Consider the following 15,447-nt stretch of genomic DNA (forward strand, 5'->3'; position numbering starts at 1 on the left):
TATTCATTGTTCATATTTCCATTTTTTCTTATTGCTCCATTAACTGTTTGATTAATTGCATCAACCAAACTAACCACTAATCTTAACAAGAGTTTTTACTTCACTTGCCCACTGCTTGCCGTCGTTGAATGTATGACAGGTAGAAGGGGAGAAACTTTATCCTCCTTCGATAGTGAACCTGAGAGGACCTTCCTTAGATTAAGGAGGGAAGCAAGAGGCAAAGGCATAGTTGGAGAGGAAGTAGTGTAGGAAGATTTGAGAGCTACTATGGAGGAAGTGATGCATAACCATGTTGGAGAATATGCTGGCAATCATGTTGGACCAGAGAGGAGAGTCTTAGGCTCCAACATCAATCCAAACCCAGGAAACTGTGGCAGTAGCATCCTGAAACTAACAATTCATGCTAACAACTTTGAGTTGAAATCTCAACTCATCACACTTGTCCAGAATAATTGTTCATATGGAGGGGGTGCCCAAGAAGACCCAAACTAACATCTCACTACATTCTTGAGGATTTATGACATTGTAAAGTCCAATGGTGTACACCCTGACACCTACAAATTACTTTTGTTCCCTTTTTCTCTCAAAGATAAGGCAGCAATGTGGTTAGAAGCATTTCCCAAGGAGAGCTTGACCACTTGAGATGAGGTTGTGAACAAGTTTCTAGCAAGATTCTACCCTCCACAAAGAGTCAATAGATTGAGAGCTGAGGTACAAACCTTCAGACAGCAAGATGGTGAAACACTATATGAGGCCTAGGAGAGGTTCAAAGACTTAACGAGGAAGTGCCCTCCGAATATATTCAATGAATGGGTTCAACTACACATCTTCTATGAAGGGCTATCGCATGAAGCAAAGAAAGCTGTGGACCACTCTTCAGGGGGTTCACTCAATAAGAAGAAAAATATTGAAGAAGCCATAGATGTTATTGAGGCTGTAGCCGAAAATAAGTACTTCTATGCTTCAGAAAGAGCTCAAAAGAAAGGAGTGCTGGAACTCAACTCTATGGATGCCTTGTTGGCACAAAACAAGATGATTGCAGTACAATTAGCAGCCCTAACAAAGAAGGTGGAAGCAAGCCAAGTCTCGGTTGTCCGAGCTCAAGCACCACCACAAGAAGGAGATGCACCAGAAGCTTAATATGAATGGGAGCAGACAAATTATGTGAACAATCCCTCTAGACCACCATATGATCCAAACTCCAAGACATATAACCCAGGTTGGAAGAACCACCCAAATTTTGGGTGGGAAAACCAACAAAACCTCAGCCAAAACCACAAACCATACAACTCTAAACAACACAACAACCACAACCCCAACCATCAATCAAGCAATAATAGTCCCTATCACAACTCACAAAATACATCATATCACTCCACCCAACAAACACATAACAACCACCACCAAGATACATCAACCTCCACCATGCAACCATGTGAACCAGCAGTAATTTTTCAAAATTAGAGGCTGCCATAGCACAATTGTCAGCACAACTGACCGGAACTATTTCTACTATTTTGGAGAGACAACTACAGGCTAAAAAAGATAGATGCAAACCAAGAAGAGTTCAGATCCAACATAAGAAATTAAGGGGTAGCAATTTCAAAATTGGAAGCACAAGTAGGAAGCTTGTCTAAATAAATACCCATGCCCACACATACATTCTCTAGTGATACCATGGCTAACCCAAGGGGGAATGCAAGGCCATAACACTAAAAAGTGGAAAAGTTGTAGAAGAAGCATCCCCAAGTCAAAGCCACCAAGAAGAAGAAGCTGCAAAGGAACCTGAAACCAAGAAGGAAGAAGAGACCCTTGCACCATCCTCACCAAAGCAAGTTCTGAAGCCTTATGTGCCACAAGCACCCTATCCACAAAGGCTGAGGAAGGATGGGAAGGACAGCCAGTTTTCTAGATTCCTAGAAATCTTCAAGAAGCTCCAGATCAACATACCTTTTACTGAGGCATTAGAGAAAATGCCACTCTATGCCAAGTTTTTAAAGGAGCTCATGACAAGGAAGAGGAATTGGGGAGAAAAGGAGACTATAGTGCTCACTGAGGAGTGTAGTGCTATAATACAAAAGAAGCTCCCCCAGAAATTGAAAGATCCTGGGAGCTTCTAAATCCCCTGCATCATTGGGGATATGAACATTGAGAAAGCACTATGTGATCTAGGAGACAGCATCAACCAAATGTCTTTGGCCATGATGAAGAGGATGAGAATAGAAGAAGCAGAACCTACAAGAATGGCCCTTCAACTAGCAGACAGGACCTTCAAATTCTCCCATGGTGTGGTGGAGGATCTGTTGGTAAAAGTGGAAAAGTTCATCTTTCCAGCTGACTTTGTTGTGCTCGACATGGAGGAAGAAGCCAACACATCAATCATCCTAGGAAGGCCATTCTTAGCTACAGCTGGAGCCATAATTGATGTTCAAAAAGGGGAGCTAGTCTTGAGATTACATGAAGAGAAAATGGTCTTCAATGTCTTCAAGGCAATGAGCTGCCCCAAGGAATCCATTGGAGAATACATGATGGTGGACACAATTGAAAATCTCGTTCAAGGAGTCCTAGAGGAAGAACAATGTGAAAAAATCAAAGAGCAAGATCAACAAACCTCATGTGGTGAGCTACCACTAGAGACTATGGAAGAACCAATCATGCTGGACGAGAGAAGAAAATTGGAAGTGGAGGCACCAAAATTGGAACTCAAAGCTCTACCTTCGAGCTTGAAATATGCTTACTTGGATGACAACAACACATACCCAGTGATCATCAATTCAAGTTTGAATGAACAACAAGAAGAGGAGCTAATCCAAGTACTGAAACAACAAAAGAATGCTATAGGGTGGACACTTGCAAATCTAAAGGGAATCAGTCCTTCAATGTGCATGCACAAAATCTTACTTGAAGAAGGTGCAAAGCCCTCAAGACAGCAGCAGAGAAGGCTAAACCCAACAATGAATGAAGTGGTGTAAAAGGAGGTGTTGAAGTTGTGGCAAGCAAGGGTGATCTACCCAATCTTAGATAGCCCCTGGGTAAGCCCTATACAAATAGTCCCCAAGAAGGGAGGGATCACTGTTGTGCTAAATGAGAATAATAAATTGATACCAACAAGAACAGTGACTGGCTAGCGTATGTGCATTGATTATAGGAAGCTTAATGAAGCTACCAGGAAGGATCACTTCTCCATACCTTTCATGGACCAGGTGCTAGAAAAACTAACGAGATATGAATATTATTGCTTCTTGGACGGTTATTCTGGTTACAACCAAATAGTTGTAGACCCCAAAGACCAGGAGAAAACCTCATTTACTTGTCCCTATAGTGTCTTTGCTTATAGGACAATGCCCTTTGGATTGTGCAATGCACCTAAAATTCCAAAGGTGCATGCTCTCCATATTTTCAGACATGATTGAAAGGTTCATTGAGGTGTTTATGGACGACTTTTCTATATTTGGTGAATGATATTCTAAATGCTTACACCAATTGGCCTTGGTGCTAAAGAGATGCCAAGAAACCAACCTCGTTTTGAATTGGGAGAAGTGCCACTTTATGGTTACAGAAGGGGTAGTTCTTGGTCATAAGATCTCAAAAAGAGGCATAGAGGTGGACAAGGCTAAGGTGGAAGTGATTGAAAAGTTACCCCCGCCTTGCAATGTCAAAGCAATTAGAAGTTTTCTAGGACATGCTGGCTGGTGCGCGAAATCGTGATCACTACAACTTCGCACAACTAACCAGCAAGTGCACTGGGTCGTCCAAGTAATAAACCTTACGCGAGTAAGGGTCGATCCCACGGAGATTGTTGGTATGAAGCAAGCTATGGTCACCTTGTAAATCTTAGTCAGGCAGACTCAAATGGGTATAGATGATATATGAATAAAACATAAAGATAAAGATAGAGATACTTATGTATGTCATTGGTGAAAGCTTCAGATAAGTGTATGAAGATGCTTTCCCTTCCGTCTCTCTGCTTTCCTACTGTCTTCATCCAATCCTTCTTACTCCTTTCCATGGCAAGCTTATGCAAGGGTTTCACCGTTGTCAGTGGCTACCTCCCATCCTCTCAGTGGAAATGTTCAACGCACCCTGTCACGGCACGGCTATCCATCTGTCGGTTCTCGATCAGGCCGGAATAGAATCCATTGATTCTTTTGCGTCTGTCACTAACGCCCCGCCTTCAGGAGTTTGAAGCACGTCACAGTCATTCAATCATTGAATCCTACTCAGAATACCACAGACAAGGTTAGACCTTCCAGATTCTCTTGAATGCCGCCATCGGTTCTTGCCTATACCACGAAGACTCTGATCTCACGGAATGGCTGGCTCGTTTGTCAGGCGAGCACTCGGTTGTCAGGCGATCAACCATGCATCGTGTATCAGGAATCCAAGAGATATTCACCCAATCTAAGGTAGAACGGAGGTGGTTGTCAGTCACACGTTCATAGGTGAGAATGATGATGAGTGTCACGGATCATCACATTCATCAAGTTGAAGAACAAGTGATATCTTGGACAAAGAACAAGCGGAATTGAATAGAAGAACAATAGTAATTGCATTAATACTCGAGGTACAGCAGAGCTCCACACCTTAATCTATGGTGTATAGAAACTCCACCGTTGAAAATACATAAGAACAAGGTCTAGGCATGGCCGAATGGCCAGCCTCCCAAAGTGAGTTCAATCATAAAAACATGATCAAAAAGCTCTCTAATACACTAGTAAAAGGTCCTATATATAGAGAACTAGTAGCCTAGGGTGTACAGAGATGAGTAAATGACATAAAAATCTACTTCCGGGCCCACTTGGTGTGTGCTTGGGCTGAGAAATGAAGCATTTTCGTGTAGAGACTCTTCTTGGAGTTAAACGCCAGCTTTTGTGCCAGTTTGGGCGTTTAACTCCCATTTTGGTGCCAGTTCCGGCGTTTAACGCTGGGAATTCTGAGGGTGACTTTGAACGCCGGTTTGGGCCATCAAATCTTGGGCAAAGTATGGACTATCATATATTGCTGGAAAGCCCAGAATGTCTACTTTCCAACGCCTTTGAGAGCGCGCCAATTGGGCTTCTGTAGCTCCAGAAAATCTACTTCGAGTGCAGGGAGGTCAGAATCCAACAGCATCTGCAGTCCTTTTCAGTCTCTGAATCAGATTTTTGCTCAGGTCCCTCAATTTCAGCCAGAAAATACCTGAAATCACAGAAAAACACACAAACTCATAGTAAAGTCCAGAAAAGTGAATTTTAACTAAAAACTAATAAAAATATACTAAAAACTCAACTCAAACTACTAAAAACATGCTAAAAACAATGCCAAAAAGCGTACAAATTATCCGCTCATCACAACACCAAACTTAAATTGTTGCTTGTCCTCAAGCAACTGAAGATCAAATAAGATAAAAAGAAGAGAATATGCAATGAATTCCAAAAACATCTATGAAGATCAGTATTAATTAGATGAGCGGGGCTTTTAGCTTTTTGCCTCTGAATAGTTTTGGCATCTCACTCTATCCTTTGAAATTCAGAATGATTGGCTTCTTTATGAACTCAGAATCCAGATAGTGTCATTGATTCTCCTAGTTAAGTATGATGATTCTTGAACACAGCTACTTATTGAGTCTTGGCCGTGGCCCAAAGTACTCTGTCTTCCAATATTACCACCGGATACATACATGCCACAGACACATAATTGGGTGAACCTTTTCAGATTGTGACTCAGCTTTGCTAGAGTCCCCAACTAGAGGTGTCCAGGGTTCTTAAGCACACTCTTTTTGCCTTGGATCACAACTTTATTTCTTTCTTTTTCTTTCTTTTTCTTTTTCTCTTTTTTTTTCTTTTTTCGTCTCTTCATTTTTTTTTTGTATTCACTGCTTTTTCTTGCTTCAAGAATCATTTTTATGATTTTTTAGATCCTCAGTAACATGTCTCCTTTTTTTGATTTTCAAGAGCCAACATTCATGAACCACAAATTCAAAAGACATATGCACTGTTTAAGCATACATTCAGAAAGCAAAAGTGTTGCCACCACATCAAGATAATTAAACTGTTATAAAATTCAAAATTCATGCAATTCTTTTCTTTTTCAATTAAGAACATTGTTTATTTAAGAAAGGTGATTGATTCATAGGACATTCATAACTTTAAGGCATAGACACTAAGACACTAATGATCATAAGACACAAACATAGATAAACATAAGCACTAAAATTCGAAAAACAGAAAATTAAAGAACAAGGAAATTAAAGAACGGGTCCACCTTAGTGATGGCGGCTTGTTCTTCCTCTTGAAGATCCTATGGAGTACTTGAGCTCCTCAATGTCTCTTTCTTGTCTTTGTTGCTCCTCTCTCATGATTCTTTGATCTTCTCTAATTTCATGGAGGATGATGGAGTGTTCTTGATGCTCCACCCTTAGTTGTCCCATGTTGGAACTCAATTCTCCTAGGGAGGTGTTTAGTTGCTCCCAATAGTTTTGTGGAGGAAAGTACATCCCTTGAGGCATCTCAGGGATCTCATGATGAGAGGGGTCTCTTGTTTGCTCCATCCTCTTCTTAGTGATGGGCTTGTCCTCATCAATGGGGATGTCTCCCTCTATGTCAATTCCAACTGAATAACAGAGGTGACAAATGAGGTGAGGAAAGGCTAACCTTGCTAAGGTAGAGGACTTGTCTGCCACCTTATAAAGTTCTTGGGCTATAACCTCATGAACTTCTACTTCTTCTCCAATCATGATGCTATGAATCATGATGGCCCGGTCTAGAGTAACTTCGGACCGGTTGCTAGTGGGAATGATTGAGCGTTGGATAAACTCCAACCATCCTCTAGCCATGGGCTTGAGGTCATGCCTTCTCAATTGAACCGGCTTCCCTCTTGAATCTCTCTTCCATTGGGCGCCCTCTTCACAAATGTCAGTGAGGACTTGGTCCAACCTTTGATCAAAGTTGACCCTTCTAGTGTAAGGATGTTCATCTCCTTGCATCATGGGCAAGTTGAATGCCAACCTCACATTTTCCGGACTAAAATCTAAGTATTTCCCCCGAACCATAGTAAGCCAATTCTTTGGATCCGGGTTCACACTTTGATCATGGTTCTTGGTGATCCATGCATTGGCATAGAACTCTTGAACCATTAAGATTCCGACTTGTTGAATGAGGTTGGTGAGAACTTCCCAACCTCTTCTTCGGATCTCATGTCGGATCTCCGGATATTCACTCTTTTTGAGTGAAAAAGGGACCTTGGGGATCACCTTCTTCAAGGCCACAACTTCATAGAAGTGGTCTTGATGCACCCTTGAGATGAATCTCTCCATCTCCCATGACTCGGAGGTGGAAGCTTTTGCCTTCCCTTTCCTCTTTCTATAGGTTTCTCCGGCCTTAGATGCCATAAATGGTTATGGAAAAACAAAAAGCAATGCTTTTACCACACCAAACTTAAAAGGTTTGCTCGTCCTCGAGTAAAAGAAGAAAGAAGAGAGTAGAAGAAGAAGAAATGAGGAAGAAGGGAATGGCTTTGTGTTCGGCCAAAAGGGGGAGAAGTGGTGTTTATGTTGTGTGAAAATGAAGGGGTGAAGAAGGGTTTATATAGGAGAGGGGGGCTCATGGTTCGGTCATATATGGGTGGGTTTGGGAGGGAAAGTGGTTTGAATTTGAATGGTGAGGTAGGTGGAGTTTTATGAAGGATGGATGTGAGTGGTGAAGAGAAAGATGGGATTTGATAGGTGAAGGGTTTTTGGGGAAGAGGTGTTGAGGTGATTGGTGAATGGGTGAAGAAGAAAAGAGAGGGTGGTGGGGTAGGTGGGGATCCTGTGGGGTCCACAGATCCTGAGGTGTCAAGGAAAAGTCATCCCTGCACCAAATGGCATGCAAAATCACGTTTTGAGCCAATTCTGGCGTTAAACGTCGGGCTGGTGCCCCTTTTTGGCGTTTAACGCCAGGTTCTTGCCCTTTCCTGGCGTTTAACGCCAGTCTGGTGCCCCTTTCTGGCGTTAAACGCCCAGAATGGTGCCAGACTGGGCGTTAAACGCCCAACTGCTAACCTTACTGGCGTTTAAACGCCAGTAGGTTCTTCCTCCAGGGTGTGCTGTTTTTCTTCCTGTTTTTCATTCTGTTTTTGCTTTTTCAATTGATTTTGTGACTTCTCATGATCATCAACCTACAAAATAAAATAAAATAACAAAAGAAAATAGATAAAATATAACATTGGGTTGCCTCCCAACAAGCGCTTCTTTAATGTCAGTAGCTTGACAGAGGGCTCTCATGGAGCCTCACAGATACTCAGAGCAATGTTGGAACCTCCCAACACCAAACTTAGAGTTTGAATGTGGGGGTTCATCACCAAACTTAGAGTTTGGTTGTGGCCTCCCAACACCAAACTTAGAGTTTGACTGTGGGGGCTCTGCTTGACTCTGATTTGAGAGAAGCTCTTCATGCTTCCTCTCCATGGTGACAGAGGGACATCCTTGAGCCTTAAACACAAAGGATTTTTCAATCACTTGAATGATCAGTTCACCTCCATCAACATCAATCACAGCCTTTGCTGTGGCTAGGAAGGGTCTGCAGAGGATGATGGTTTCATCCATGCACTTCCCAGTCTCTAGGACTATGAAATCAGCAGGGATGTAATGGTCTTCAATCTTTACCAAAACATCCTCTACAAGTCCATGAGCTTGTTTTCTTGAGTTGTCTGCCATCTCTAGTGAGATTCTTGCAGCTTGTACCTCAAAGATCCCTAGCTTCTCCATTACAGAGAGAGGCATGAGGTTTACACTTGACCCTAAGTCACACAGAGCCTTCTTGAAAGTCATGGCGCCTATGGTACAAGGTATTGAAAACTTCCCAGGATCTTGTCTCTTTTGAGGTAATTTCTGCCTAGACAAGTCATCCAGTTCTTTGGTGAGCAAAGGGGGTTCATCCTCCCAAGTCTCATTTCCAAATAACTTGTCATTTAGCTTCATGATTGCTCCAAGGTATTTAGCAACTTGCTCTTCAGTGACATACTCATCCTCTTCAGAGGAAGAATACTCATCAGAGCTCATGAAAGGCAGAAGTAAGTCCAATGGAATCTCTATGGTCTCATTTTGAGCCTCAGATTCCCATGGTTCCTCATTGGGGAACTCAGTGGAGGCCAGTGCACGCCCATTGAAGTCTTCCTCAGTGGCGTTCAATTCCTCTCCTTCCTCTCCAAATTCGGCCATGTTTATGGCCTTGCACTCTCCTTTTGGATTTTCTTCTGTGTTGCTTGGAAGAGTATTTGGAGGGAGTTCAGTAACTTTCTTACTCAGCTGTCCCACTTGTGCCTCCAAATTCCTAATGGAGGACCTTGTTTCAGTCATGAAACTTTGGGTGGTTTTGATTAGATCAGAGACCATGGTTGCTAAGTCAGAGGTATTCTGCTTAGAATTCTCTGTCTGTTGCTGAGAAGATGATGGAAAAGGCTTGCCATTGCTAAACCTGTTTCTTCCACCATTATTGTTGTTGAAACCTTGTTGAGGTCTCTGTTGATCCTTCCATGAGAAATTTGGGTGATTTCTCCATGAAGAATTATAGGTGTTTCCATAGGGTTCTCCTAGGTAATTCACCTCTTCCATTGAAGGGTTCTCAGGATCATAAGCTTCTTCTTCAGATGAAGCATCCTTAGTACTGCTTGGTGCATTTTGCATTCCAGACAGACTTTGAGAAATCAAATTGACTTGTTGAGTCAATATCTTATTCTGAGCCAATATGGCATTCAGAGTGTCAATCTCAAGAACTCCTTTCTTCTGATTAGTCCCATTGTTCACAGGATTCCTTTCAGAAGTGTACATAAATTGGTTATTTGCAACCATTTCAATTAGCTCTTGAGCCTCTGTAGGCGTCTTCTTCAGATGAAGAGATCCTCCAGCAGAGCTATCCAAAGACTTCTTGGATAGTTCAGAGAGACCATCATAGAAAATACCTATGATGCTCCATTCAGAAAGCATGTCAGAAGGACATTTTCTGATCAATTGTTTGTATCTTTCTCAAGCTTCATAGAGGGATTCTCCATCCTTCTGTCTGAAGGTTTGGACTTCCACTCTAAGCTTACTCAATTTTTGAGGTGGAAAGAACTTTGCCAAGAAGGTATTGACTAGCTTTTCCCATGAGTCCAGGCTTTCTTTAGGTTGTGAGTCCAACCATGTTCTAGCTCTGTCTCTTATAGCAAAAGGGAATAGCATTAGTCTGTAGACCTCAGGGTCAACCCCATTAGTCTTGACAGTGTCACAGATTTGCAAGAATTCAGCTAAGAACTGATGAGGATCTTCCAATGGAAGTCCATGGAACTTGCAATTCTGTTGCATTAGAGAAACTAATTGAGGCTTAAGCTCAAAGTTGTTTGCTCCAATGGCAGGGATAGAGATGCTTCTCCCATAGAAGTCGGGAGTAGGTGCAGTAAAGTCACCCAGCACCTTCCTTGCATTGTTGGCATTGTTGTTGTTTTCGGCTGCCATGGGTTCTTCTTCTTTGAAGAATTCGGTTAGGTTCTCTACAGAGAGTTGTGCCTTAGCTTCTCTTAGCTTTCGCTTCAAGGTCCTTTCAGGTTCAGGGTCAGCTTCAACAAGAATGCCTTTGTCTTTGTTCCTGCTCATATGAAGGAGAAGAGAACAAGAAAATATGGAATCCTCTATGTCATAGTATAGAGATTCCTTGAGGTGTCAGAAGAATAGAAAATTAGAAGGAAGAAGTAGAGAATTCGAACTTAATCAGATAGAGTTCGAATTGTGCATTGAGGAAGAGTGGTACTCCATAAATAGAAGGATGTGAGAAGAGGGGAAGAAATTTCGAAAATTCAATTGAAAAGATTTTAAAAACATTTTGAAAAACTTTAATTGATTTTCGAAAACCAAGGGTGGGAAAGAAATCAAGTGATTTTTGAAAAAGAATTTGAAATTAGAAATTAAAAAGATTTGATTGGAAACTATTTAGAAAAAGATGTGATTAAAAAGATATGATTGAAAAGTTATGGTTTTAAAAAGATGTGATTGAGAAGATATGATTTGAAAAACAATTTTAAAAAGATTTGATTTTAAAATTAATGACTTGCCTAACAAGAAAAGATATGATTCAAACATTAAACCTTTCTCAACAGAAAAGGCAACAAATTTGAGATGTTCAATCAAATCATTAATTGTTAGTAAGTATCTTTGAAAAAGGAAAGAAATTGATTTTGAAAAAGATTTGATTGAAAAGATTTGATTTGAAAAAGATTTGATTTTGAAAAACTTTGAAAACTTGAAAAAAAATTGATTTGAAAACAAAATCTTCCCTCTTGTGCCATCCTGGCGTTAAACGCCCAGAATGGTGCACATTCTGGCGTTTAACGCCCAGTGCACTATCTTCTTGGGCGTTAAACGCCCAACCAGGCACCCTGGCTGGCGTTTAAACGCCAGTCTGTCCTTCTTCATTGGGCGTTTTGAACGCCCAGCTTTCTCTGTGTAATTCCTCTACTGCATGTTTTGAATCTTCAGTTCCCTGTACTATTGACTTGAAAATAGAACCAAGATCACATAAACAATGCATGCGAGACACCAAACTTAAATTTAGACACTGGACTCAAACAAGAAACATAAAATATTTTTGGTTTTTATGATTTTGTAAATTTTTTTTTGTGCTTTTTTCGAAAATTATATGAAAATGGAAGATAAAGGTTTCAGAATTCTTAATTTGGATTCTAGGAATCATTGCAATGCTAGTCTAAGACTCCGGTCCAGGAATTAGACATGGCTTCACAGCCAGCCAAGCTTTCAAAGAAAGCTTCGGTCCAAAACACTAGACATGGCCAATGGCCAGCCAAGCCTTAGCAGATCATTGCTCTAATAGCAAGATTGATAGAAATCAACAAGCTATTGTGATGATCAGTTGAAACCTCGGTCCAATAAGATTAGACATGGCTTCTCAGCCAACCAGATTTTAACAGATCATCATGAAACTCTAGAATTCATTTTTAAGAACTCTGAAGAAAAATACCTAATCTAAGCAACAAGATGAACCGTCAGTTGTCCATACACAAAACAATCCCCGGCAACGGCGCCAAAAACTTGGTGCGCGAAATCGTGATCACTACAACTTCGCACAACTAACCAGCAAGTGCACTGGGTCGTCCAAGTAATAAACCTTACACGAGTAAGGGTCGATCCCACGGAGATTGTTGGTATGAAGCAAGCTATGGTCACCTTGTAAATCTTAGTCAGGCAGACTCAAATGGGTATAGATGATATATGAATAAAACATAAAGATAAAGATAGAGATACTTATGTATGTCATTGGTGAAAGCTTCAGATAAGTGTATGAAGATGCTTTCCCTTCCGTCTCTCTGCTTTCCTACTGTCTTCATCCAATCCTTCTTACTCCTTTCCATGACAAGCTTATGCAAGGGTTTCACCGTTGTTAGTGGCTACCTCCCATCCTCTCAGTGGAAATGTTCAACGCACCCTGTCATGGCACGGCTATCCATCTGTCGGTTCTCGATCAGGCCGGAATAGAATCCATTGATTCTTTTGCGTCTGTCACTAACGCCCCGCCTTCAGGAGTTTGAAGCACGTCACAGTCATTCAATCATTGAATCCTACTCAGAATACCACAGACAAGGTTAGACCTTCCGGATTCTCTTGAATGCCGCCATCAGTTCTTGCCTATACCACGAAGACTCTGATCTCACGGAATGGCTGGCTCGTTTGTCAGGCGAGCACTCGGTTGTCAGGCGATCAACCATGCATCGTGTATCAGGAATCCAAGAGATATTCACCCAATCTAAGGTAGAACGGAGGTGGTTGTCAGTCACACGTTCATAGGTGAGAATGATGATGAGTGTCACGGATCATCACATTCATCAAGTTGAAGAACAAGTGATATCTTGGACAAAGAACAAGCAGAATTGAATAGAAGAACAATAGTAATTGCATTAATACTCGAGGTACAGCAGAGCTCCACACCTTAATCTATGGTGTGTAGAAACTCCACTGTTGAAAATACATAAGAACAAGGTCTAGGCATGGCCGAATGGCCAGCCTCCCAAAGTGAGTTCAATCATAAAAACATGATCAAAAAGCTCTCTAATACACTAGTAAAAGGTCCTATATATAGAGAACTAGTAGCCTAGGGTGTACAGAGATGAGTAAATGACATAAAAATCCACTTCCGGGCCCACTTGGTGTGTGCTTGGGCTGAGCAATGAAGCATTTTCGTGTAGAGACTCTTCTTGGAGTTAAACGCCAGCTTTTGTGCCAGTTTGGGCGTTTAACTCCCATTTTGGTGCCAGTTCCGGCGTTTAACGCTGGGAATTCTGAGGGTGACTTTGAACGCCGGTTTGGGCCATCAAATCTTGGGCAAAGTATGGACTATCATATATTGCTGGAAAGCCCAGGATGTCTAATTTCCAACGCCGTTGAGAGCGCGCCAATTGGGCTTCTGTAGCTCCAGAAAATCCACTTCGAGTGCAGGGAGGTCAGAATCCAACAGCATCTGCAGTCCTTTTCAGTCTCTGAATCAGATTTTTGCTCAGGTCCCTCAATTTCAGCCAGAAAATACCTGAAATCACAGAAAAACACACAAACTCATAGTAAAGTCCAGAAAAGTGAATTTTAACTAAAAACTAATAAAAATATACTAAAAACTCAACTCAAACTACTAAAAACATACTAAAAACAATGCCAAAAAGCGTACAAATTATCCGCTCATCACTGGCTTTTATAGAAGGTTCATTAGAGATTTTTCAAAGATTGCCAAACCTTTAAGTAACTTGCTTGTCTCTAATGTACTTTTTATCTTTGATAGAGAATGCATGCTAGCCTTTGATGAGCTTAAAAATAGACTATCCTCTGCACCTGTCATAGCACCACCTTGCTGGGATTTACCTTTTGAGTTGATGTGCGATGCATAAGATTTTGCTATTGGTGCTGTTTTAGGACAGAGGAGAGATAAGTTGGTGCATGTTATTTACTATGCTAGCAAAATCCTCAATGAGAATCAAAGGACTTACACCACTACAGAGAATGAACTTCTTGCCATAGTCTTAGTATTTGATAAATTTAGATCATATTTTATTGGCTCTAAAGTTACTATTTTCACTGATCATACAGCCCACAAATATTTGATGACCAAGCAAGAATCCAAGCCAAGGTTGATAAGATGGGTCTTGCTACTTCAAGAGTTCAACATAGAGATAAAAGATAGAAGTGGAGCAGAGAACAAGGTGGCTGACCACCTATCAAGAATCCCACACGGAGAGGATGAAGCACAGTAATTTGAAGTGAATGAAAGCTTCCCTGATGAGCAGTTGATGATGATTCAAGAAATCACTTGGTTTTCTGATATAGCCAAATTCAAGGCTATTGGGGAGTTGCCCACCAACATTAACAAGTACATAAGGAGGAAGCAACTCAATGATGCTAAACACTACATCTGGGATGAGCCCTACTTGTTTAAAAAGGGTGTTGATGGAATCTTGAGGAGGTGTATTTCACAAGAGGAAGGGCAAGAAGTGTTGTGGCAATGCCATGGATCCACATATGGAGGTCATTTTAGTGGAGAAAGAGCTGCAGCCCAAGAGCTGCAATGTGGGTTTTTTTGGCCAACAATATTCAAAGATGCAAAGGAGTTGGTGTCAAGGTGCAATGAATGCCAAAGGGCTGGCAATCTACCCAAGAAGAATGAGATGCCACAGAGGTTTATAATGGAATTGGAATTATTTGACGTGTGAGGATGATAAACCACTATTTTATGGTTTATCTTGTACTCAATTGAGTGGTTTTTATCAAGCCTTTGCCCACTTATTCATATGATTTGCATGGTTTTACATTCTCCTTCCCGATTTTGTGCTATGATTGAAAACATGCTTCTTTGGTCTTATATTTGCTAATATTAATCCTCTCTTATTACCATTAGATGCCTTGATATGTGTGTTAAGTGATTTCAAGGATTACAGGGCAAGAATAGCTTAGAGGATGGAAAGGAAGCATGCAAAAGTGGAAGGAATACAAGAAGTTGAAGGAACCGAAAAACTGTCAGCCTGACCCTCTCGCACTAAAACGATCATAACTTGAGCTACAGAAGTCCAAATGATGCGGTTCTAGTTGCGTTGGAAAGCTAACTTCTGGGGCTTCGATTTGATATATAATTTGCCATAGTGGCCATACCGCTAGGCGACATGAATGCGTGATCCACGCAGACGCGTCGCAGTGACGAAAAACCAGCGTAGCTAAATTCGTAAACAGCGACTTCTGGGCTGTTTCTGACCTAGTTTTCGGCCCAGAAAACACAGATCAGAGGCTATAAAGTGGGGGAATCTATTAATTCATTATCATGCTTTTAATAATTCACTTTTCATAGTTTTAGATGTAGTTTTTAGTGAGAGAGGCTCTCTCCTCTCTCTTAGGATTAGGATTAGGATTAGAATTTATTTTAGGATTAGGATTTCTTTTCACTTCAGGATTATTTCATCTTCATATCA

General features: G+C 41.2%; 2 non-coding genes across 2 annotated transcripts; one reads left to right on the forward strand and one right to left on the reverse strand.

Annotated features, from left to right (window-relative positions):
- Positions 1-696: 696 nt before the first annotated feature.
- Positions 697-803, reverse strand: LOC130952378 (small nucleolar RNA R71). Its single transcript, XR_009074558.1, has one exon. It is a non-coding gene; the product is annotated as a small nucleolar RNA R71 (small nucleolar RNA).
- Positions 804-9,937: 9,134 nt separating this feature from the next.
- Positions 9,938-10,045, forward strand: LOC130952545 (small nucleolar RNA R71). Its single transcript, XR_009074724.1, has one exon. It is a non-coding gene; the product is annotated as a small nucleolar RNA R71 (small nucleolar RNA).
- Positions 10,046-15,447: the final 5,402 nt, after the last annotated feature.

Source organism: Arachis stenosperma, chromosome 9 (assembly GCF_014773155.1).
Source record: "Arachis stenosperma cultivar V10309 chromosome 9, arast.V10309.gnm1.PFL2, whole genome shotgun sequence".
Taxonomy (NCBI): domain Eukaryota; kingdom Viridiplantae; phylum Streptophyta; class Magnoliopsida; order Fabales; family Fabaceae; genus Arachis; species Arachis stenosperma.